The 24,679-nt window shown below is 41.1% G+C and overlaps 1 long non-coding RNA gene across 1 annotated transcript in view; it reads right to left on the reverse strand.

The window, feature by feature from the left end:
* LOC131380760 (uncharacterized) overlaps positions 1 to 24,679 on the reverse strand; it is an 89,071-nt gene that overhangs the window by 27,631 nt on the left and 36,761 nt on the right. Inside the window, exon 3 of the long non-coding RNA XR_009208933.1 lies at positions 5,409 to 5,542. This is a non-coding gene — a long non-coding RNA (uncharacterized LOC131380760). The remainder of the gene's footprint in view (positions 1 to 5,408; positions 5,543 to 24,679) is intronic.

Genomic DNA, 24,679 nt, shown 5'->3' on the forward strand with positions numbered 1-24,679 from the left:
TCCATGCTCCCGGGCCCTGTCCCACACCTGAGCAATCAGATTACTGAGGCTGAGCCAAGGATCTTCGTGTTTAGCAAGCTTTCCAGGTGATTCTTATATACACTACCATTTCAGAATCACAGATTAGAGAACCACAAAACTTCCCCCAAACCATCTATGGAACGATACTTGTTGACACTTTTTTTTTGGTGGGGGGAGGAGTTTGGGGAGGAATTTCTCATGTTGGTCTATGAAGCATCCCTATAGTGGCAGCAAATGCATTTTAATAGAATACATCATCTGTTCCCTGACAAAACATTTTTAGGAAAGAAAAACATTCCCCCACCAAAAAAAAAAAAAAAAAGATTGAGAAAGTGGAGAATATTCAGTTAACTACAAGGCTATTTGGTTTGTTTTGGTTTTCACTAGCTTTGTTTTGTTTCATTTCGTTTTGTTTTGTTTTGCTCTTGAAATATTTTGATGTTTTAGCCTGCAGGGCTCACATTCCTTAAAATGTTTTTGCCCTGCAATTTCCGAGGAAATCTGGAGCTGGTGGTCCCACAGAAATAATGCCAGGGTTAGTCCCTGGGAGCTGCCCACAAGCTCCCAGCAGCCAGTGGGAGACAGGGTGGCAGTATGACCCCTTGTCAATAACCAGATATGATCAGTCTTCCGGGAAGGGGTTGTATTTTAGAAATATTGTTATGGAAATGTAGTATTTCAGATATGAAAAGAAATTTGAAGATTGTGAGGTGGAGACCCCAACTGTTATTGTCATAGTCTAAAGACAGGAGGAGCCCACCAGCACTGGGAACCTAGATTGGGGTTTCTGACTTCTAGTCCAGATTCTGGAGAGACCCCACCAGTGTCTCCTGAGGGTCATTTATTTGTACAGCCTGTCACAGATCCATTTTCCTTCTGCCTCCCCTTTCCATCTGTGCTATTATTAACCTTCTCTTAAAACTAATGTTTTTAGTCAAGTTTATTCAAGAAGCAAATTTATAGAAGGTCCCAGTCCTCCCTATCTGAACCCCCCAGAGGGGAAGGACCAGACAGATTTAGACAAGGCAGGGGATGTCCTATTACTAAATTCTAAATTCTAACTAGATATGTTAGCCGCCTGGGGCTCTAAGCCTGGGGATCCTGCTTCTTCTTTGTCAAAAGGAAAGATTGTTGGGAGGCCAAGGCGGGTGGATCACCTGAGGTCAGGAGTTCAAGACCAGCCTGGCCAACATGGTGAAACCCCCATCTCTACTAAAAATACAAAAATTAGCTGGGCATGGTGGCATGCATCTGTAGTCCCAGATACTCTGGAGGCTGAGGCAGGCGAATCGTTTGAACCTTGGAGGCTGAGATTGCAGTGAGCCTATATTGCACCACTGCACTCTAGCCTGTGTGACAGAGCAAGACTCCACCGGAAAAAAAAAAAAAAAAAAAAAGGAAGATTGGCAAATGCCAGAGAACCATTAAAACCATGAACCATGCTACTGATTAGCTGAGGCTTGCCTTGATTCATCTGAGGATTAAAAGAACTGAAAAGAGGATGTAATTTAAAACATAATTTTAAATCCACCCTGCCTGCCGTCCTCTCCAGCCCACCGGTGTGGCCTGTCCTTTGGTTAAGGATGCCTGCACTTTGGTGACAACCACACCACACCGCCCTGCGGCCTCGGGTTGTGTTCCACCTCTCCCCCTTGACTGTTTCTGTTTATGCTGTGCAGAGACACTAGATCCTGTCACACGACGGAATTGGCAGTGGTCACCCTTTCCAGATAAACGCAAGAATGAAGAGGCAGTTTTCTCTTTTCTTCCCCTGGTGGTGGCTCTCATGCCCTTAAACAATGAAATGTACAAAGGTGAGACGTCTTAAACTACTCTTCAGCTCAAACATCTTACTTGTTTCCTGCTCCCTATAAAACAAGATGTGATATAAATCAGTCTAGCATTTAAGGCCCTTCACCACCTGATTTCAGCATACTTTTTACAGAATCAAAGTCCTTCAGAGTTAGGATTAGATCTGGAGTCCTTCCATTCCCATGGAGTCTCCAGCCAGGCCTCCAATACTTCGGAATCAACCAGGGGCACCAAATCCACCAGAGATAAATGCTTCTCAGGTTAGCTGCCCCTGGGAATCACTTGGCGAGCCTTGCAAACTCCCAAAGCCTACACTGCTCCCAAGACCCATCGAATCAGAATCTCTGGAGTTGAAACTGAGGCATCCCTAGTTTTAAAAACATCTCAAATAATTCCACTGTGCAGCAAGATAACCATGACCCTGGGACCACACTTCGTATCTACGGAAACACGATGTTCACAGGATGGACCCAGGAGTCTGTATTTTAAATAAACACTTGGGGAATTGTCATATAAAATCAGATCTGAGAACTAGGACTAGTTCAGCTCCCATAGTCTATAGATTAAGAATCAGAAGCCCCATACTAAATCGCAGAGCCTACATCGAAAACCAGTTAGTAGCAAAACTAAAAGCAGAATTCATATGTCCAGATTCCCTGTCCCATGCTCCTTCCATGATGCTATTCTGCTTTCTAGCCTTTCCTCACTGCGATTTTCCCATACATCTTCTGCTCCAGCCAGGCCCATCTGTCCATTGACCCCTAAATACATTGTGGCTTCTGTCATGTTGGTACCACTGACCCCACCTGGAATAGTTACACCATTCCTTCCAGCCTAACTCGGTCCTAGGCTTGGCTTTCTGTAAGGTTGCTCCCATTTCCTGCATAAGCTTTCTTAGCTGCCACTGCTGCACACTCCACCTCTCCCACACACTCCACCTCTCCCTCCCCTCAATCCCTGTAGCACTTACAGCCACAGCTTAGCATTGAGTTACTCTGTGGTAACACAGGCTAGAAACTGCCAGAGACAAGAGACCATGGCTTATTCTCTTCTCACATCCACCCAGTGCACTCAGAATAAACACTCGGCAAATGCTCCTCCATTCCCAGACCAAAAGGCTCAAGACTCATTCAAGTATTACTTGTTGAAAATCACCTTTTAGGCCCCTTTAACATATCTGTTGCAAAGAGCAAAAAAGAATTACTTTCTGGGTTTCCTTTCTCCTATTTCCTCTTAAAAGAATGGCCTTGGGTTTATGTCACTTGCAATTCAGTGACAGTAAACTTGATGCCCAGAGTACCTAACATTTCAAGAGATCAGCATGACATATGCATAGATATTATGCGTGTCTTCTTTTGTGTGCTGTCTTTCAGCAAATGTCAATGGCTTTTCAGAATAATAGACAATCCTGGGCTATTGCCACACCTGCACATGTACTGCCAAAAACCACTCAGTTCTAGAAATATGCAGAAAATCTCCCTAATGCCTCAGGAAATGAAGGGACATACAAATATGGCAGCTCTCATCATTTATCTCATCAGCATTTAGCTCAATTACTATCTTCAAATCAAAAAGCACTGAAGCTTCCAAACCTGGAGTTCGACTTTAAGGTTCCTCATCAAGAAAATTCTCCAGTTTCTCAATGGTTTTTATTAGAGCCATAGTAAGCTGTATGGGTATTTTGTGTGTATAAAAAGTGACCAACCACACCTGTAATCCCAGCACTTTGGGAGGCCGAGACAGGCGGATCACGAGGTCAGGAGATTGAGACCATCCTGGCTAACACGGTGAAACCCCGTCTCTATTTAAAAAAATAGAAAAGTGAGCCGGGCATGGTGGTGGGCACCTGTAGACCCAGCTACTCGGGAGGCTAAGCCAGGAGAATCATTTGAACCTGGGAGGTGGGGGTTGCAGTGAGCCGAGATCACGCCACTGCACTCCAGCCTGGGGGACAGAGCGAGACTCTGTCCCCCCCAGGAAAAATAGAGAAAGAAAAAGTGATCAAGATATAAATGTCCTTGTGAGTGGTTTACATGGAAGATTCTTTGCTGGTAGAAATCTATAATGGTGCAGTCACTTTGAAAAATAATCTGTCAGTTCTTCAAAAGGTTAAACATAGAGTTACCCTATGATCTAGCAAGTCCATTCCTAGGTATAACCCAGGAGAAATAAAAACATATGCCTACAGAAAAAAATCTTGTACACAAATATTCATAGCAGCATTATTCATAATAGCAAAAAAAATGAAAACAACATAAATTTCCATCAACTAATGAATGGTTAAGTAACATGTGGTGTAGCCATACAATAGAATATTCAGCCATAGTAAGAAATGAAGTACAGACACATGCTGTAATATGGATGAACTTTGAAAGCATTATGCTAAGTGAAAGCAGCCAGTGACAAAGGGCTGCCTGTTATATTATTCCATTCATATGAAATAGGCAAACTCACAGAGGCAGAAAGTTTATTAGTGGTTGTCTAGGGCTGAAGGGGAGCAAGGGGTTGGGGAGAACTAGGGAATGGCTGCTAATGGGTACAGAATTTCTTTTTGGGGAGATGAGAATTTTCTAAAAGCAACAGTGGTAACAGTCGCACACCTGAATATGCTAAAAACCATTGAATTATATGCTTTAAAAGGGTGAATTGTAACGTATATGAGTTATATCTTAATAAAGTTGTTACTTTTTTTTTTTTTTTTGAGATAGAGTTTTGCTTTTGTTGCCCAGGCTGGAGTGCAGTGGCACTATCTCGGCTCACTGCAACCTCCGCCTCCCTGGTTCAAGCAATTTTCCTACCTCAGCCTCCCGAGTAGCTGGGACTACAGGCGCGCACCACAACACCCAGAGATGGGGTTTCACCATGTTGGGCAGGATGGTCTCGATCTCTTGACCTTGTGATCCACCCACCTTGGCCTCCCAAAGTGCTGGAATTACAGACATAAGCCACCACGCCCAGCCCCCAAAGTTGTTACATTTTTTAAAGTTTAAAGAAAATTGAAAATTCCAATTCCTCTTTAAACCTCTTAGTAGCAATATAATCTCGAGCGACTTGTTTAACCTCTCTAGGCTTCTATTTCCTCATCAGTAAAATGTACCTGCATATTGTAAGGATTAAATAAAATAATCCATATGGAGGGTTTAAACTTATAGAAAGCCCTCCATAACTGTAGCTATTTTTTCTGTGATTCCCTAATTCCTGGAGGAAGAGTGTAAATCTGGGAGCCTCCTGCCACAAATCTAACTGAATTCTATATATATATATATAAAAAAGCAGCAGCCATAACATCAGAAAAGGACTCAGAAAGTAGAAGAAATCTTCCCCAGAATCATTCTTTCCCTTGGTCTGATAGCCCAACACCACCTTCTCCTTGCCTCCACCCCCATCACCAATATGAAAAAAAAAAAGACTTTAAAGATCCCTTTCCCTGTCTGCATCATTTCTACTCAGTGAACTGCCATTTCAGCTGCTACAGTGACATTCCAGAACTTCTGGAGGCTTGGAAGAACTAACCAGGAGAAGCAATGTGCATTTAATTAAAGCAATGGGTGGAAGGCAAATGGAAGAATGCTTACCTGCTGGGTACACCTCACACATCTTCACAGGCTCAGGAAAATTCCATTCTGAAGGGCACTGAAGCTATTACTATCTGGAGCAGCCAGCCAGTGAGAAATTATGCTCTGGGTTTTCGCTCAGCCAGCTTTCATTACTGTTGAGAAATATCACCATATAATTCAACTTAGCTCAAGTCTTACCTCCCCTCTGAAGACGTTCTGGCCATCCCAATCCACAGCAATTACTCCCACCACTGAGTTCCTGTAGGATTCATGTGATAACATGAAATCACCCAGGACTGAGGCCAGCACATTAGCAGCTGCTCAAAAACCATCTCCCAGCCATCCTATAGCACTTATTATTGGCACCGGTCCTTTGGCTCCTAGCAAACTCCACCCTGTGTTATCATTTATCTTGTTATATATCCATGCTCCATCTCCCCATTCCATCTGTAAGTCTTGAGAGAACGGGGAACCTATGGTACGCTTTCCCATTTCCCAGAATCATGAGCTCCTCTGGAATAAGGTGCTCAATAAATATTTATGATGATAACACCCATCCCCCATTTTTTGCAGGATAACGACTGCAAATATCTGGGGGAAAGTAGTACCGTAATATTTACACAATTTAAATGCACGTTTTGCCACTGAGACTTCCAATCAAAGTTGCATGAATCAATGGGAGGATTGTTTCTTAAAACAGTGGAAGGAAGAAAGTTGTACTTAATTAATGACAAACTGTACTCAAAATTTACTTATAGCTAAACTAGTTGACCTACTCCTCCCCAAACCTCCATCCAGTTGCTATTACGAATTCAGGGCTGAATCTAAGGAGACAAGGTAAGAAGCATTATAGAAGTTTGGCCAAAGATAGGTTATTGAGTCTGAAAGAAATTAGTTTACATCCTAGTCCAACTTTGTTCTTGTTGGACACACAGAACAACGCTGAGCCTCAGTTTTCTTGCCTAGCTCTTCTAGGATAATAAAATATACATTTTACTATCATTGTGAAGTAAAGGCACAATGCTCTGGCTGGGTATAGTGGCTCACGCCTGTAATCCCAGCACTTTGGGAGGCTGAGGCAGACGGATCACTTGAGTCCAGAGTTCAAGACCAGCTTGGGCAACATGGCAAAACCCTGTCTCCACTGAAAATACAAAAATTCTCCAGGCACAGTGGCAAGAACCTCTTGGTCCCAGCTACTTGGGAGGCTGAGGTGGGAGGATCATTTGAGCCTGGAAGGTCAAGGCTGCAGTGAGTGGGGACTGGGCCACTGCATGTCAACCTGGGCAACAGAACAAAACCCTGTCTCAAAAAAAAAAAAAAAAGCACAATGCTCAATAAATAGCAAAATAAATAGCAATTATAATTACTGCAGTGCCTTAATCATTAATTTTTGGAGGTCCCAGGGCTCCCTGTACCCCCAAATCCTTTCTCTTCCTAGCTGAGTTATCTTGGACAAGTTATAGCTTCCCTGTTAAATGGGAATCATACTTTCTATAGTTTGGTGTCTGTGACAAAGACCGCAAGCTATCCACCAGACATTCCATTCCTCTTCTTCCTAAGTATCAGCTAGGCTACATTTACCAGTCAACCTTGAAGTCCTGGGTGTCTCTGAGACTTAGTTCTACTCAATGAAATGGATACAGAAATGATCACATGTAACTTCTAAGCCAGAATTATAAAACCTCCAAAACTCACTTCTCCATGCTGTTTTCACTCCCTCCCTCTGGGTGTTGACATCAAAGGTATACTTGGAAGCTGTATGTTGTAGAAGTCTTCCATCGGCCTGGGTCTCTGAATCTATGTGGAGCAGAGGCCCCGCCTCTGTCTCTCACCCCATCCTTGATATCATTGTCCTGAAACCAAACTGAGCTATGTTGCAAAGGAAAATTATTGTGTTAAGCTACTGAAATTTAGGGGTTATAGCAGTTTAACACTAATCCTAATATTTGTCCATAAAAACTTTTGATATTTTGATAAAAAATAAAGATACATATCTATGATATTGAACTGTTATGACTCAGGAGTTTATATATTTATAAATATACATAAATTTGAGCTATCATCATAGCTCAATATCCTCCTGAGTCCTGAGTCATAATAGCTCAATAATGTTTTATTCCCTTCTATTCATAGGTCTGTTACCCACCTGAAATATAACAATAAAATAATGTGGGAATTTTTGCTTTGGAGCAAGAGTTTCCTAGGAATATATAAATGTGCAGATTAGAGGGAACTCTTGTAAGTGTATCATCAGACAACATTTTTAGGAGAGTCGTGACCATTCACATTCTCAAATCTCTCTGTGATCTGGGATATGATGCTTGAAACTTGACTTGAAGCTGAGAGAGGTAGAGGTTCTAAGACAAAGACTCCCACCTCACTCTGCACAGCAGACCCTTTCAAGTTTTCTGGAGCAGGTTAAACTTGTCTATAACTTACCAGGCATTCTATAATCATGTATAATGCATCTTTTTATTGTGGCTAATTTGGAACTGTTTGTTTTCTAAGCTTCTTTTACAATGGAAATTTTTTTTCACTCTAGCACCCTCTTATCAAGGTCTGGATATAGTTCTTTTAAAAACTAATCCTGACTAAAGTCAGCCAGCAATGCTCCATTCCACAGCCAAGCTCATCCTACCCACAGGCAGGGCATCTGTGGAGGCTGGCACCAGGTAGTGGAGTGAGGTGGGCACAGGGAGAAATTGGGAGGGCGGGGCTGGAGGATGGGAGGATGGGATTAATAGAGGCGGGGACAGAGAAGTCAGGAGCAAGGCCAATGTTGTGAACGCAGACTATGACTTTGAAGTCACTTATTTCAGGCAGAAACAAGGAAAGCCATTTGCAAGAAATAATAATATTAGTCATGGTTATTTAATGGGGAAATAATTGCAGATGGACTGAACTAACATTTGTGGGAGGCAGGGATTAGGGCCAAGAGTTCATTATGGACACGACCAAGAAGTGCTGTGCTGCCATGTCTCCTACTCTGGGCACTCCTGGGCTGCCCATCACTTGTGACAGGGAGTGGTCAGAAAAGTGAGGGACCACACCGAGTGGCCCTGGCCACAGGGTGGTCTCTAGGCATCTGGGTGCACCAGGCAGCCCAACAATTGGGGGGTCACTTCAGATTGATATTCTTTAAATCCAGTATTTATTTAGTGGGCTAGAGAAGGCATTGGAAAGGAGTGTTTCATTTTTGAAGTTCCATTTGGAGGTGCTGCCTACGTCTCTGGTTAAGTGTAATAACCTGAATTAATTGACAGGCTGTTTCCAATTTTCCAGTGATGTCTTAACACTTCTGAGCAATTGCCCAGCAGACCCGCCCCTTAATTGGGCTCCTGAGTGATTTTCCCTGTTGAGGGAGTGCCAGGGTGTAAACAGACAAGCCAGACACACCCCCAGATTTTAACCCATTCCTCCTCTTCCCCACCTGGAAAGAGGATCTCCTTTCAGGACTAAGAAACTTTAATATCTATTAATGACTTACACTTCAACACAACCAAGTGTGGGATCACATCCTACGTTTCTAATGACTCACTTTGGGAAAGGAGGAATGATGAGGCAAAGAGAAATAAAATCTGCATGACTGGGGGAGAAATATTTCCAACAGAAATGTCTATTAAATTAATATACAATCTCATGAGAATGCTGGTGCAATTCAATATTGAGCTGAGGAAATGACAAGAAAGTGTTTTACTGATGAGGCAACTTGTCTCTGGGAGCTTTCTCCAGGGTGCCTGCTGTTTTGATTCTACTTCTACTCTTCAGTCTTCTGACTGGACAGTTTTTTCTCAGATACTGTGTATGTGCATACGTGTGTGATTATATATAATATATATAGTATATATATATGTGTGCATACATGTGTGTGCCTCAGCATGTGTGCATGTTTGAATTGCAGTTTGCAAAACCACAAGATATTTTACTATTTCATTTTTCTGGATTGTACAAACCATAAATTCATATGACAGTGTTTCCAACTCAAGGCTAAGTCATATTGAAAGAACAAAAACATTATACATTTTTTCAGGTGTTTACATCTGATCAGAAGTACTGAAATGGTACAAAATCATTGTAGTGAAAAACATTTTTGTGACAGAACACAAAGACCCAGGAGGCAGAGAAAAACAACTTTAATTTAGAAAACCCACAATGTCTAGACCTCTTCTGTAATATATAATACTTTGAGTCATTCTGTGTAGTTCTTTAGTATTGCAAAACTAAATAGATATTTCTTCCTGAGACTAAAAATATACATATAATTAATAAAATTTAATTCTATACCCTTCCTCTCTCTCAAAAAAATAAATTACCTGACCTTCGAAACACGTCTGTGTCTAACTTTGTTAAGGGTTACCTTTGTGTTTTCTTTTAGCATGAGACTGATGGTTTAGTCCAAGCTGTCACTCAAACTCTGTGGGTTAAAAGGTCTCCATTTATTTATCTTGGTGCTCATATTAACCAGTTAAATGGTCGAATAGCAGTCAATGACTGGGAAAAACAGATATTTGAGAAGCAAAACATCTGGTACTTGGAAAATTACAGAAGTTCTTTGGTGGAATTTATTATTAACTAATTACTGACTAAGCATAAGAAGTTGTATATTTTCCTACCTTTGAAAATAATAAATCTTGTGAAGTGACACACATTGTTTACAAATAGTTGGTAAAAATTGTTCTGCAGACCTATCAAAAAAAGAGGTCTCAGGGAGCTTTTATTTTCCGACTACTGACAACCTGGGATGTGAAGCTGACACGTTACCTGCCCTTCCCCCAAAACACACACACAAAGACAAGGCAAGAGAAAAGCTGAAATGTAGAACTGGTCTTGGTGACATGAAGTTGAGGTGACTCCATGGAGAAGGAAGGAGCTGTCTACGCCTTAATGAGGCCAGAATCCACTCTTTAAAAGCAAATTCACCAGCTGCCCACTCAGCATGGGTCACCTTCCCGGCTTCCTCACATCTGTCAGTAACACTGCCAGTCTCCGAAGCAAGAAATCCGTCATCATCGGCCACTCTCGGCCTCCAACCCTACATGCAATCTGTGACCAAGCCCTGTCATCTCCACTCAGAGCCTCTCCATTCACCCTTCCTGGACCACAGGGAAGAGTTGTTTTAAGTATAAACAAACACAGGGGAATGCCGCTGTCAGGACATCCTGCCGGTATCACCACCCTGGTCCCAGCCTTCTATTCTGCCAGTGAGGACACAGGCCACTGAGACAGGATTTGATCTGGGGATGAATGGAGGGCACGCAACCCCACTGACACCTTGATTTCAGACCTCACACCTCCAAAACTGTGAGAGAATAAATTTCCATTGTTTTAAGCCACCTACTTTGTGGTAATGTGTCACAGCAGCCACAAGAAACTAATACAAGGACAGAGAGAATTATCTGGATCATTCACAGTTTGCCTAAAATAGGTAACTGAGACACAATTAGCTTGAAGGTCTAAGCCATCTCCATATTTACCTTGTTCTCTCCTTTACTTTGGATATGTACAGGGATATGTAATAGCCTCTGAGCTATTAATACTAATGATGGCCATTATTTTTATAATTATATCTATCATTTATTAGGTGCCAAGCTCTGGTGGCTTACAGCAATTATCTCAGTCTGTTTCCTACATCAGGCAGATCTCATTATCAACCCCATCCTTTGAAGACCTTAGCCCATAACAAAAAAATAATCTGGTAATAAATTCATTTATTCCTCTAGATATTTACATAGCTCTTTCTGCTGAAAGCACCTAACCTACACAAATTCTAGATTTCTGTTCATCTATTCCTCACACCGTGGCAACTGGGGGCTCCGTAGGTCTCTTGAACTGTATTTTTCTGTAGACTTTCTGTTCTTGCTTTTGGTCTTCACTGAGGAAACACACGGGCTTCTCCTCCAAGGATAGCCTAGCCTCTGGATCACATGCTGTTCCTGCAACAGAGCCCCACAGCTCAGCACCAAGCAATCACTTTCTTTCCTGGGGCCTCTCTCCAAAAACCAATCAGAGATGTCTGATGAAGAATGCCCATACCATCCTTGTGTGCTCCCTGCACATTCCTGCAAATGGCACTGTTGTGATAGGAAATGACAAACAGGTGCCCCTCGACCCTTGCTGCCCCCAAGGTGACTGATCAGTAGGTCAGCACGTGGCCTCCGCAATGAGCAGAGCCGAAGCCCAGGCTTTTTAATTGGCGGTGTCGTAAGTTACAGCTGCGATTGATTAGAGACAGATTCTCTTCAAACGAAGCTTTTCTTTTGTTGTTGTTTTTGTTGTTCTTAACCTGAAGTCATGCAGAGGGGAAAAATGGAAACTTATTCAAGTGCCAGGTAGGGAAACAAAGTATCTTTTGTGATTAAATAACAATAAGAGATTACATTTATAGCTCAGAAGAATGAGATATCCAGTAAACTTCCAGAAGGAAACTGGAGTAGAAACCTGTACTCTATCACAAACATTTGTTGTGATCTTTAATGCCAGACTTCAAAACCAAGTTTCTCTCTTATTTTTCCCGCCAAAATTTTACTAAAACAACAAGATTAATTGTACTGTGCTTTTTTCTCCTCTTTAGTTTTTCCTTGGGTAAGGAAGACACTTTGGTGAGAAACAAAACAAACCTGTAACATATCAAGCCTGCTTTACAACAAACCTACTAGACTGGTACAACAAACGAGCCTGCCAGCTTCCAAGAAGTTATCTTAGGTGACCAAACACTTAACACTTATTCCAGCAATGCCAGGACTTTATTCAAAATTTCTTGGCATTTCTCTTTGGAGAATTCCTTCAAGTCTGTTTCTGAACCAACCACATGAAAAGCTGGAGCAGTGCATCATACTCAACCTCAGATTTAGGGCCAAAAATGGCATTGTAGTGTTGGCAGTTCTTTGTACTCAACAGACCAGTGCTTCTCTGCAGAGGTCAAGGGAGGGTGATTTTGCCCCCACCAAAGGACATTAGTCAGTGTCTGGAGACATATTTGATTGTCGCAACTAGGAAGTGAGGTGCTACTGGCATCTGGCGGTAGAGGCCAAGGATGCTGCTGTGCACAGGACAGTCCTCCACAATGAAGAATTATCCAGCCAAAAATGTTAGTAGTACCACAATTGAGAAACCCCACTCCAGACTCAGCTGCAACTGACTTCAGGACAGTGAAATCCTCCCTCTGAAGACCGAGATGTTATTAGGAAGAATTTCTTGAGTCTTTTGATAGGATTTCATCAGTTAACAACATATTGAATGAAAGCAACATCATTAGGAAAAAAAAAATTGGTTTCCCCAAAGGAAAATTTTGAAGAGGAACAACTCATTTGATCTCTCTGCTCACTCAGTTGGTTACCAAGAAAGCTGCATGTGCTCAGGGATGCCTTCCTGAGATGCTCCAGTTACACTGACTCCCAGACTACAGGTTCTTAGCTTTCTTTTTGAAGCTGCTAAATCTCTTCTCAAAATGCACATGTGGTTAGGTGAAGCTCAATATTAAAAACAAAAAAATTATGCTTTAAGTTTTAGGGTACATGTGCACAACATGCAGGTTTGTTACATATGTATACATGTGCCATGTTGGTTCCATTTTACAATAAATTCTGGTTTCACTGTAAATAAAATATTTAAACATGAAAGAAGAAAAAACAAAAAAAATTATAGAGTTTCTCTACTTGCAGAAAGGGTAGACAGGAAGGGCTGGAACTTTCCTTGTTCATGGCCACCCGTAACCATCTCTGCCCTTCCCCATTGTACCCTGTTCCTAGGACCCTGCAAGTGTTACTTTGAAGACCACTGTCCAGCAACCGAGCTGTGAAGGCACAGAACTGTGTGGATCAGGAGACTTCATGCGGTGGTGTGCTGATCCACTTCATGACACCACGTTCTGACCCTTGGGCCCTAAAATATATTCCCCTGGAAATGTTTCTGTCAAGTCAATTTATCTACTAGGTTCTGAGGAGCAGCAGCATTGGCTGTCTTTCCTTGAGGACTTCTATTCTAACTAATTAGAAAATCACTTATGCAAATAACACAGAAGTATAATTTATAAAGCAATAGAAGTAACCACAAAGCAGGTGATTTTTAAAAAATCTATCATTTTAGCATGCCTTAGGCACTTTTCTGCCCTCCTGACACCTACCTTCAGTGTGCTGAAAATAATGCTATGCTTAAAAGCAAAAATTAGAAATGTTGGTTCTAATTTGCCATTTGGACTCTAGGAAATAGGATGGCTTAAGGCCAAGATTGCATTCTACACTCCTAACTACGTGGGATGCTCACGTTTGTTCCAAATAGTCAAAAGCAGCATCAGCTGAAACAATGTACCTGAATTGTAAAAAGTGTTTGGATTAAAATTCCATAACACTGATAAGGAAATGTGTCAGTCCATTTAGGCTGCTATAACAAACTACCTTAGATTCGGTAATTTATAAACATCAAAAATTTATTCTTTGTATAGTTCTAAAGGCTGGGAAGCCCAAGATCAAGGCACCAGTATCATCTTAGAAAAATGAGACATTCAGGGAACTTCCTAGTAGAAATTGAAATAAAAACCTATGCTCTATCACAAACAATTGCTATGATCTTTAATGCCAGACTTCAAAACCAAGTTTCTCCCCTATTTGGTGTCTGGTGGAAGCCTATTTCTCATAGAAGGCATAATCGCACTTTGTGCTCACGTGGTGGAAGGGGCAAACAAGGTCCCTGGAGCCTCCTTTATAAGGGCACTCAGCCCATTCATGAGGGTTCTGCACTCATGACCTAATCACCTTCTACAGGCCCCATCTCTTAATACTATTGCACTGGAGTAGGTGTCAACATATGAATTTGGGGGGAACACAAATCTATAGACCATAACAAAAGAAGAAAAAGAGAAAATCATCCCCAAATACACCAGAGACCACCCAAACTGGGCATCATCTAGGTGGGAATCTCTTAAAATGCTATTTTCTACTTGAGATGAATGGCCCTAATTCTACCTGCAATCATCAGCCTTCAAGATGCCTGCTCCGCCCTCCTGATAGTCACACTCTTGTGTAGTCCCTCCCACACTGTTCCAGGGCTGAGTCTATGTGATCAGTAGCATATGGCAAAAGTAGTGATATGAGACTTCTGAGTTTCCAGGTTGTAAACTGACCTATGGAAAGGCCCACATGCTGAGGGGCTGAGGGGAGGCCCCCAGCCAACAGTCAGGAGCCTGCAAAAACTGAGGCCTGCCAACAATCGTGGGAATTAATTAACTAGAAGAGGATCCTTCCTCAGTTGAGCCTTTAGATGAGACTACAGGCCCAGCCAACAACATGGCAACTCACAAGACACCCTGAGTCAAAACCTACCCAACTACATCACTTTTGGATTAATGGCCCTCAGACACTGTGTGAAATAATAGATGTTTGCTATTTTAAATGGATAAGTTGTTATGTAACAATAGATAATTAATATTCTGCCTCAACCATATCCTGAGGCCTAAGAGAGAGAGATTATGAAGGAAAAGTTTTATAAGATATCTAAAAGTAGGATCAAACTAAGGGAAAGATGATCAGAATTGGGTAGAGAGGGCAGTGAGAAATAGCCACTGTGATAACTCTGACTACCAGGACCAGCTTGTTATTTTTATTATCTCCTATTTCCATGAAGTAATCAACACATAAACAAAAAGAGCCTGTGAACTTTCACTGGGACAACAACCAGGACTGAACAGAAAAAAATGGAATTCTCTGTAGCCAAGTTTCTAGTTGTGGAAGAATCCCAACAGAAGGAAGCAGACAGACTCTGGGACCTTCCACATGGAAGAAGAGGAGAAAACGTGGAAGTGCTTTAAGTCTGAAATAGGGGCTAAGAGCTTAACTCCTTGAAGCATTCATTGAACAAACATTAACTGAGCATCTATTATATTTAGACAGTGTGCTAGACACTGTGAGAGCTGCAGAGCAGCATGTTATTCAGGTGGAGGTGTGCATCAGATGCCACGGGGGACTAGTGAAGAGACAATTACATCGTAATCAAGAAGGAGGAGTCAAAAAAGGCTTTCAAGGCCAGGTGTAGTGGCTCACGCCTATAATCCTAGCACTTTGGGAGGCCGAGGCAGGCGGATTGCCTGAGCTCAGGAGTTCGAGACCAGCCCGGGGAACACAGTGAAACCCCGTCTCTACTAAAATACAAAAGAAATTAGCTGGGCATGGTAGTGTGCTCCTGTAGTCCCAGCTACAGGTGCTGAGGAGGCTGAGGCAGGAGAATTGCTGGAACCTGGGAGGCAGAGGTTGCAGTGAGCAGAGATCATGCCATTGCACTGCAGCCTGGGCAACAGAGCAAGACTCTGTACAAAAAAAAAAAAAAAAAAAAGAGGCTTTCAGGAGTAGTGGAGAGTTGTGAGTTTTGATGAACCAGAAGGAAAACTAGAAGAAAAATATTCCTGGAAAATGCAACACGCGCAGTGACACAGAATGCAAAACATCGTGACAAGCTAGGAGAATTACAAATAATGCAGGATAGTTGGAGGGAAGAATCCATTCCGGAGGCTTGTGGAAAATTAGGATATAAAGAGGTCACTAGGGCAAAATCACAAAGGTATTTAAGGATAAAAGTATTGAGTTTCAACTTGGAAATTAAAATCTATGATTAACCATTGAAAAACTGTAAGCATGCAAGCATTCACTCATTCAACAAATATTAATGGAGCATCCTCCCCAAGCAACACCTTATACTGGCATAGCACTAGGGATACCTCAGTGGACAAGATAGATGTGGTCCCTGCCCTTGTTGCACTTACAGTTCAGAAGGAAAAATATGCAATTGAATTCATATTTTAGCAGATATGATCCCTTTAGTAGTTTTGTAGGGAATGGGTAGGCATGGGAGGGGGAGGGAAGAATGAAGGGTTTTGCGGATGCATTTCCAAAACCATCCTCATAGTCTATCCTGCCCTCTGGCCTCACCTGTCTTCACATTTACCAAAGACACTCTAAAAATTCCATTTCTAGTATATCAATTTTATATGGGCCAAGCAAGGATCTTTCAGACCTATCCTGTTTAAGCTCGTTTCTATTTTCTCCATGGCAAGAAAGACTCACCAAGTGTCAGAATTGAAAGAGACCCTGGAGACTCTGATCCAAGCATGTATGAATATGGAAACTGAGGCCCAGAAAGAGCAAGGAGCACCTGCGAGCTCCCAAGGCTGGTTGCAGCAGAGCCGGCAGGAACTCAACTCTCCCGTGTTCCATTCCAGTGCTTTTTTCACCGCCGCTCACTAATGCCATCATCCTTGGACTGCTATGCTTCAGCAGCCAGCAAGAGCAGCATGCAAAAAAAGCCCGGAGCGTGGCAGAGATTTGAGCCTCACTGAAACGCGATGGCTTCATTCGGAAGCCATCCAAGGTCCCAGTGAAGGCTGTTTTCCTCCACTCAATTAGACAGAGGACTGGGGGAAGATCAGGCTAGGAAATTCTCTGGGGTCTCATCTGTTAATTGAAGTCACTGTCAGATTTTCCACAGTATGACAGATGATCAAAGATTTCTTCTCCTTTTCTTTATTGCCCTCTTATTTCAAGGCAATATTAGGCCAAATTACAAGTAAGAAATAGTACAATCTATTTTAAAATGGAAATAAAACAGTCAAAGGGGAATGGAAGGGCCTAATCACTTAGATATTTTCAAAGTTTGATGCCAAGGAGCAACCATTTTTCAAGAGGGAAGAGAATTTCATTTTGGATGATTCTGTGGAATTGTGTGAGCTCCGTATTGGCCCAGTATGTCTCAGCCATGTGCCAATCCCCTGCTGTTTCAATACGTGCAAGGTCTCAGGTCCTTTGGGCACTGGACGCATCAGTGATCAGCAAATTAACAGCCTGTGACTATATTGACATTCATGTTCTCAACTTAATGCTTAATTTATTTAATGAACCGCTTCTGTCCTTATTAAAAGGGTAGGATGTCAAAAGTGTATTGGACTAGGCAATATGATAAATAGATAGGGAGGGGTCCTCATTCTCAGAGTGAATTGTTTGCATTTCATGCATTTCATTCATTCCATGAACATTTACTTCTGAGTGCCTATTATGTGAGTGCCTGGTCCCGGGGTAGGTCTAGGGCCTCCAGCTGAAAGGTGCTTCCTCCACCAAAAAGAGCTAAGCACTGGATAATATCAACCAGTTTACAATCACCCAACAATGAGGTGAGTGCCCTGAAACTCTCTGAGCTGAAAGAAGATTGTTGAATAAAGTAACCATCGGACTGAAGACAGAAGTGTCAGCCTAAGCACAAATCTATAAACTTCCTGATTGTTGATAGGTAGTACTCCCAAATAATAGGGGGGAAAAAAAACTCATCCAACAGGAATAAAACCAAGAATTGCCCATTCCGAATAAAAGGGGCAGCAAAAGTTCTATCCAAAACAAACAGAACCCAAACCAATAATTATCTCTAGGTAAGATTTTCTAATCACTAAAACCGCGATGAAATATCTTTCCTTCCTCCTTTGTGCTGACAAGGCATCAGCTTCTTAGGGCATTGGTTGCTTTCTGCCTTTCACTATAGCTATTTGTAGATATGTCTATCTCCCCTACTTCATGGTAAGTTCTTGAGGACTCTGAGTTCCTGGTGCTTAAATCACTGCCAGGTCATGTTGATTTCTCAATTCACGTTAGATGCATTGCAGTGAAATTCCAAAATGAGGGGTATGTTTTTTGTCATAGATAGCCCATCCCTCTCCCCTTGCTCAAGACCATCAGTGTGTAGAGTAGTGGTTAAAAGCACAGATCCTGGAGTCCAGCTGTCTGTGTCTAGATCCTAGCTAGCACTTACTGGCTATGTGACCTTGGGATAAGTTATTAATACATACTGTATGCCAGTTTTCTCATATAAAAAATGAGGATAGAAATATTACTGCCTCACATTGTTGTGAGGTCCGAATGTTTTAATATATGGAAAATAATTTGGGTGGGGGAGAATAAAGTAGGGAAATCTTGCAAAATTTGTCCTCCCCAGGGGCAAAAAATGTCACTGGAAAACTGCTTCCTATTATAAGCGGATTTGCTATTTCCAGAAAGTTGCCCATTTTAGGGTCTGAGTCACATTGTAGCTGAATCTCAGTCCCAAACTTTAGAAGTTTTCCCTTAATTCTTCTTTTTATTAAAGAGAAGCTCTAACAAAGACTATGCATGTGTTATATAGCTCAGTGGTTCATACCTTTAAAAAATGAGAATTAAATGAAAACTGACAGCCTCAATAATATTTCAAGTCTCTCATTAATCTACTCTATACCCTTTTAAGTATGTGTTACATGCAAGAGACCGTGAGCCCCGTGGAAATAGAAATCTTATTTTTAAAATCTTTGATGTCATATCACTTAATACAGCATCAGACATATAGTAAGTGCTCAATAAATATTTCATGAATAAATAGCTCATTTTATTTTGGGTCATATTTTTTATGTATTTCCTTGATATAAATAAAGCTACAAATTACATTGATACATATATACGTGTGTGTGTGTGTGTGTGTGTCTGTGTGTGTGTATTAGTCCACTGCTGATAAAGACATACCCAAGACTGGGAAGAAAAAGAGGTTTAATTAGACTTACAGTTCCACATGGCTGGGGACGCCTCAGAATCATGGCAGGGAGTGAAAGGCACTTCTTACATGGTGGTGGCAAGAGAAAATGTGGAAGATGCAGAAGTGGAAACCCCTGATAAACTCATCATATCTCATGAGACTTATTCACTACCATGAGAACAGTATGGGGGAACCGCCCCCATGATTCAAATTATCTCCCACCGGGTCCCTCCCACAACATGTGCGAATTATGGGAGTACAATTCAAGAAGAAATTTGGGTGAGGACACAGAGCCAAACCATATCATTCTGCCCCTGGCCCCTCCAAATCTCATGTCCTCACATTTCAAAACCGATTATGCCTTCCCAACAGTCCCCCAGAGTCTTACTAATTTCAGCATTAACCTAAAAGTCCACAGTCCAAAGTCTCATCTGAGACAAGGCAAGTCCCTTCCACCTATGAGCCTGTAAAATCAAAAGCAAGCTAGTTACTTCCTAGATACATTGGGGGTACAGACATTGGGTAAATACAGCCATTCCAAATAGGAGAAATCAGCCAAAACAAAGTGGTTACAGGGCCCATGCAAGTCCAAAATCCATTGGGGGCAGTCAAATTTTAAAGCTCCAAAATGATCTCCTTTGACTCCATGTCTCACATCCAGGTCACGCTGAGCTAGACAGCACTCTAGGTCCAAATCTACCTGTAACAGGAAGCAACTTTCCAGGGACATATTTGCCCCTGGGTAGGACAAAGAGCTACAGATTTTATTTTCTAATTTATGCAATGATTTCAAAATGCCAAATCATAAATTGGGTACCTAACATTTATAATGGTTATTTCTAGTTCAAATGACACTGGTAATTCCAAATAAAATGCATCAAGGAGGAAATGCTCCTAAATGCCATATACAGTGACATAGTCACAGGAAAGAGATCAAGCAACATAGTTTCATCAGACTTATCCCCACTCGGCTTTAGAACCAAAGCGTTCCTGGCTTCTTTGTACCTTCACTGGGAAATGTAGAAAATTCCCCTCGCATTCTCTCCTGTAGCCCCCATTGGTGGTAAAAAGCAAATCACATAAGATGATTTATCTTTATGAAAGTAACAAAAACTAATTCAAATATTTTTCCCCTTACTTCCATTTTCTGTCTTCTTTGTGGTGTTACCTTTGGTAACCCAGATGCTAAACAAGACTGTTAATAAAGTAAAAAATGATTGTATTCAGATTAGGTCCAATAGGTTCCCAAACTCTGTTAACTTATATGAGGGGAAAATTTTGAAAGAATTCTGAGTGGCAAAATACCATATGTAGTATAACCAGCGATAAACACAGATCTTAATAAAGAGCAACCATTTACAATCTTTTCCTTCAATATTTTAGGAATAAGAGAATAATTTTAGCAAGAAGCTAAAGAGAAAGGTTTAAATTCAGGACATTTTAGATAACCAGAAAGACTAACCGTGTCTAGATTACAAGAGAAAGACAACTCCCTTACTTGAAAAATGCAATTAAGAAAAAGGGATGTTAATGAGAATGGTTCTAGGAGAATTAGAAAGTGGAAAATAAAGTCTTTTTGCTAGTTTAACATTAGGATCATGTTTTAGCTTCATTATGCTAAAGAACACATGAAAAATATATGATTTGTTTGTATTTTCTGTAAGGCCAATTTTCTTCAGTTTGTATCACATTTTTTTTAAGAAAGCACATCATATTTTTGTCCAATGTTTAGCTTAGGGACTCACACCAATGTCATCAGTGGAACTGCAGGCTAGACTGCTCAGAACATACGCAACTCCACTGCCACCTGATGCCAATATACTAAAATTGCAGGGGCAGATCTTTAAAGCAAAAATTCCTCTAAGAACACTTTAAATTTGCATAACAAAAACTGCCTTGTAATTTCACAAAAAATACACTTTGACATTAATGCAAATGAGAAAATGTAATGATTTTTAAAAGCTAATTAAAAGCCTAAAGGAGGCAAAATTTTTCAGTCTTGATAAAATTAGCAATATAAAATTTTTACATGACTTCACCTCATTGTTATATTATTATACTGTAAAATTTGGTGTTCTCGTTCTCCTTTTGCAAAAATACTTCCAGAGATTTGAACAATTTCGTAAATGGTAGCTTACACAACTGCATTGGTCAGGTTACTGGTACAGCTGCTGTAAGAAAGAAACCCAAAATCATAATGACACATACAAGATAGATTTTTTTTTCCTCATTTAAGAAAACAAAGGGCCAGGCATGGTGGTCACACTGGAACCCCAACACTTTGGGAGGCTGAGGCAGGCGGATCGTTTGAGCACAGGAGTTGGAGACCAGTTCCCGTCTTTACAATAAATACAATAATTAGCCAGGCATGGTGGCGTGCACCTGCAGTCCCAGCTACTTGGGAGGCTGAGATGGGAGGATTGCTTGAGCCCAGGAGGTTGAGGCAGCAGTAAGCCATGATCATGCCCCATTGCACTCCAGCCTGGGTGGCAGAGCGAGACTCTGTCTTCTCAGAAATAAAATTAAATAAATTAAATAAAACTTTTTAAAAAGTAAATAATAAGAAAACAAGGTATGAATATTTGATAATATTAAATAATAACGTTATTTTCTTAAACGGGATAATGGCATGGTAGTCATGTTTTGTTTTGTTTTAAGTCCTTAAATTTTAGAGAAGACTGAGTGGAGTGGGGGAGATTAGGTAAGACTGCCAAGGGCTGCTAGGGTTCCTTCACAATTATCAGAGATATCCTGTTAATCATTCTCCTTGTTCAAGGAGCACTCCTGCTTCCACCAGCACATCCTATACCATACTGCGAAAATAAAAAATAGGAGAAAGGAAAAACACATTCTTTGCCTATAAGACTTGATCTAGAAGTTGTACACATTACTTCTACTCACTTCTTACTGCCCAAGATTTTAACCCCATAGTCACATCCAGAGAAATGTGATGGACACATCTCGTAAATGAAGTCTTTAAGAGGGTGACCATGTATACAAGTAAAAATTCTGTTAGTGTGTAATTCTATTACAAACATTAAGGGAAAGCTGGGGGCCTCAGTAATATTTTGATTCTTTCCTTTAATCTACTCTAGATGCTTTTAAATAGGTATTGCTTTGAAGGAAGACTAGTAAACTGTTCCAGAGCAGAGAGGGCTAAAGGGATATGAAAACTGAACGCAACACACACTCTAAAGGACATTATTAGAACAACTGGCAAAATCCGAGTAAGGTTTATAGATCAACTGATTGTATTGCATTAATATTAATTTTATAACTTTGATTGTACTGTGGTTGTGTAAGAGAATGTTCTTATTTTAGGAAACACATCCTGAGGAATTCACAAGTAAAGAACCATCTGCCTGCAACTTTTTCTTAATCTGTCAAAAAATAGACAGAGAGAAAACAAAAGCAGTAAAATGTTAACATTGGGGGACTCTGGATTAAAGGCATCTGAAAAAACTTTGTACTATTCTTGCAACTTTGCTCTTCAGTCTGAAAGTATGTCAAAATAAAAAGTTAAAAACAGTACTACCTTAATTCTGACTCAAATTAACTCATTAGATCTTTTTTAAGGTGGTTCATTTACAGTTTAGCCATTATATAACACCTTGGTTGAACTCAAATTTTAGAAAATTGAGTAGACTTAGTTGCCATATTTGGTCTAACTTACCCTCCCACCCACCATCTCACAATGAAGAGGGTTATAATGGAGAAATGATTTGCAGCATTGCAAATGGTGAGAAGAAGGCCACACAGGCACAGCTAAAGTAGGCAGGAATCCAGAGGAGGCAACAAGGAGAATTCCTGGACCAGAAACAAGGGCAGACACTCTACCCCAGCTTCTCCCTATGCCAGATTTAGGGGAAAAGCAGAATTCTTGTCCATTTATGCTCAGGCTCACATTGCCATGACAGTAGCAATCTGCGCACTTCCATTTCGGGGATGCATAGGAACCTCAGGTCCTCCCAGTTCTTAAACCAAATTTGGCATCAGCCAAGGCTTTATCCTTGTCAGAGCAGACAAAGCTGTTCTGATGCCCAGATGTCCCTGTATGATATGTCTACCTCCATCCTGCAGTACTGCAGAAAGTCAGTCTTCCCACACAATCTTCAAAGAGTAAGAACCCTAAAACCGTCTGCTCCATAAAGCCTTTTTCTGATGGAGAGATGCTCCTTGCTTTGATCTATCACAAGCAGACTGCCTACAGACTCTTCCCCTTCCCCTATTGGTGATATCTACTTTTAGCATGGGACAGAAATACACATTTAACTCTAGGGTCCTGACAATCAACAACAACTGCCGATTGGTTATACTTCAATTTTGTTTCAAGCACCAAGCTCCTCCTTCGATGCTTAGATTGTGACATATGTTTCCAAGCCCCCACCTTCACCCCAGTGGTTGAACAGCTCTTAGTAGCACTTCCCAAAGGGAACACTTCAAGGGCAGAGCCCAGGTCCAGGGGTGAGTGGAGACTCTGCCACCATTCAGCTGGTTGTGTCATACTGACTTGAAAGCAGGGAGCAAACGTCCTCCCCAGGAGCTCACTAGGCTTTGCAGCAAGGAGCTTCTCTTTTGCTGAAGTTACTCAAAAACAAAACCCTAGGAAGAAACTCTGTTGGGGAAGCAGAGGGGGGCCCTTCTCCCTCTTTACGCTTTGCTGTACTCAAAAGAAACGGGAACTTATTCAATGTTTGTAATATGTACAGCTAGTAATCATGTCCTGGACTTGCCAGATAGCATTCACATCTTCTCCGTTTGGATTTGAAAAATACGTACAGATGCCTCTCAACTTACATCCCAATAAACTCATCATAAGTTGAAAATATCATAAGCTAAAAATGCATGTAATACACTTAACCTAATGAACATTATAGCTTAGCCTAGCCCACCTTAAGTGTGCTCAGAATGCTTACATTAGCCCACAGTTAGGCAAAATCATCCAACACAAAACCTATTTTATGACAAAGTGTTGAATACCTCATGTAATTTATTGAATTTAATACTGAAAGTGAAAAACAGAATGGCTGCATGAGTACTGGGAATGCTTCACAGGGGTAAGTAAAAGGCTATCTCCTCCCCATGTCTTCAAAAAGTGCTGGATAACTAGATAGGTTCAAATGATATTCAGCATCATCACAGACCTGTAATCTATAAAATGCCAAATCGTCTTGGGAGAACAAAGGAAATGTCGCATGCTCTAACCCTGAAGGTAAATTATTCCTACTTGTTTTAAATCCTATTGCTCTACTCTAATTGGATTCATGAGTCCTATAATGCCTTATAACAGCTACACAGAAGCAATGATCTAGATTCTACTCAACCTTCCTCAAGCCGGGAACTCAGAAGCCAACACTCGAAAGCTGGCCTGTTTTAACTGAACAGACTATTTCAAGTGGCTCTGATCAGAAGCTACAATACATTTGAGTCTATGGCTATTTTCTTGCCACAAAATTTGCCTGTGTACCTGTCAAATGTTCCTTTTCTCTGCATGACCACTGATCTGATGAGGGGAAAAAAAACTGCCTTAGCAAAAAGTATGTGTTTCATTTCCTGATCTTGGCAGCTCTAAGCTCCGCAAGACTCTTGGAGCCACCATTGAGCAAATCTTTTCCCTCCACCAGTGATAAATTTGTTGCAAAGGAGAAGGAAAGTTGCACGACACTTGTAAATAAACAGCTTCTGAAATCAATGAAGACAGAGAATTACTTTTGTTCCTAATTTATTTTTCCTCATTCACAGAAAGCTGCCAGTAA

The sequence above is a fragment of the Hylobates moloch genome, unplaced genomic scaffold (genome assembly GCF_009828535.3).
Source record: "Hylobates moloch isolate HMO894 unplaced genomic scaffold, HMol_V3 SCAFFOLD_1, whole genome shotgun sequence".
NCBI classification, from domain to species: domain Eukaryota; kingdom Metazoa; phylum Chordata; class Mammalia; order Primates; family Hylobatidae; genus Hylobates; species Hylobates moloch.